The sequence below is a fragment of the Cryptomeria japonica genome, chromosome 3 (genome assembly GCF_030272615.1).
Source record: "Cryptomeria japonica chromosome 3, Sugi_1.0, whole genome shotgun sequence".
Taxonomy (NCBI): Eukaryota; Viridiplantae; Streptophyta; class Pinopsida; order Cupressales; family Cupressaceae; genus Cryptomeria; species Cryptomeria japonica.
In genome coordinates, this window is record NC_081407.1 from 254,791,472 (window position 1) to 254,793,068 (window position 1,597).

A 1,597-nucleotide genomic window follows, 5' to 3' on the forward strand; every position below is an offset into this window, starting at 1 on the left:
TGGATAAGTGAAACCATCACACACCTTAATCAAGACTTTAGATGTGTCATAATTTTCTTGATACAATTCATATGTATAAAGGATTTATTTTGTAACCAATTGTACTATGAATACTAGTTTAAGGAGCACCTCATGTGTGGGAATGCCATTAATTATAGCAATGATGTATAGTTGTCCATTATTACGTAAAATGGTTTGACTTATCACTTTGGGGGAAGCTGATACTAGGTTAGAGATTAGGAGTTGGTTTCTCTTGTTTAAGGAAATATTATATTACTAAACTAAATTCTCTTCTTTGTTGGTTTGAGAATCAATATCTATGCAATCAAAATTTGTCTTTACATTATTTTGTTAATGGGAAGGTAATTATGGATGAGTGAAAATTTTCAAGTTTTTATTAGGAGACACTATGGATTTGTTTTATTTATCAATCACATTATATACTTGTATGATATTTGAGTCAATGAGATCTTGTAATTCATATATTAAAATGCATACATTACTTGGTATCACATCTCGATGTATGATGATATTGACATAAGGGCTTTCCGTTGAATGAAATAAGAGTTTGGAAGTGTCCATTGGATGAATGAGAGGAAGTATAATTAATTTTTTATTTAGAAATTGAAGTATAATAAAATTTAAGAGCTTAAAAAGTAGGGAAAATTATCAATTTTCCTATCTAGTAAAATAATGGGCTTCAATAGGATGTGTTGTAGCCATGACTTTTGTTTGAATTTATTCAAAAGAATAAGAATTTATCCTAATAAAGTCTTCAATTTATTTATTAAGTTCTTTATGAGATGAAGGATCACATCACATTGGTGAACATGAGACATGCAGGAAGAACACTCATGTTGACTAACCTAAAGTTTATAATCATGAAGGGTTGTGCACAAATGTATAATTAGAACTCCTAGTCATTTATAACCTCTTCATATTCCTATATAATGGTTAGAATGGGTAGGGATGCATTTAGTAAAATACATTTCAAGTGCTATGCGATAATGAAGTTTTCATATCATTCTCATAATTTTAGTTCTTTTTATATTTTAAACCCTCTTCCTCTAGTCCATGTTATCACATAGGCATATTTTTTCCCTTAGAATATTGTATTTTTTTCTTGTCACTCCTAAGTAATATTTACTGCTTAATTAAAAATCTCTTTATATGTCCTAATAATAAAGTAAGTGTCCATCCTTATTTTTTTTATCTCTTTACCCTTTTATTTCTCCTTAATTTCTATTACCAAGTTTGTTTTATGTTTGAATCCCAAATTAACCTTCTTAAATTATTTATATATAAGAAAATATTCCATGTGTAAACCTTTTCTAGGTAGCCACCTTATAGCATAATGTGCCATATAAAATTAATCTCAAAATTCTTAAGTTGATATTGCCCACACCTCAACATTAAGTTAGAAATCAATTAAATATTTTCACGCCCCGAGAAATTGCTTTGGATGAAATATCAGTAACTGAAGCCCAACAATCTACCATATTCCCATTGATAAACTTCCCTAATAAATTTATAGAATTTTCATAATTTTAACTTGTGAAAGGTAAATTTATAGATTGTTTTTTATTGAGATAAACAG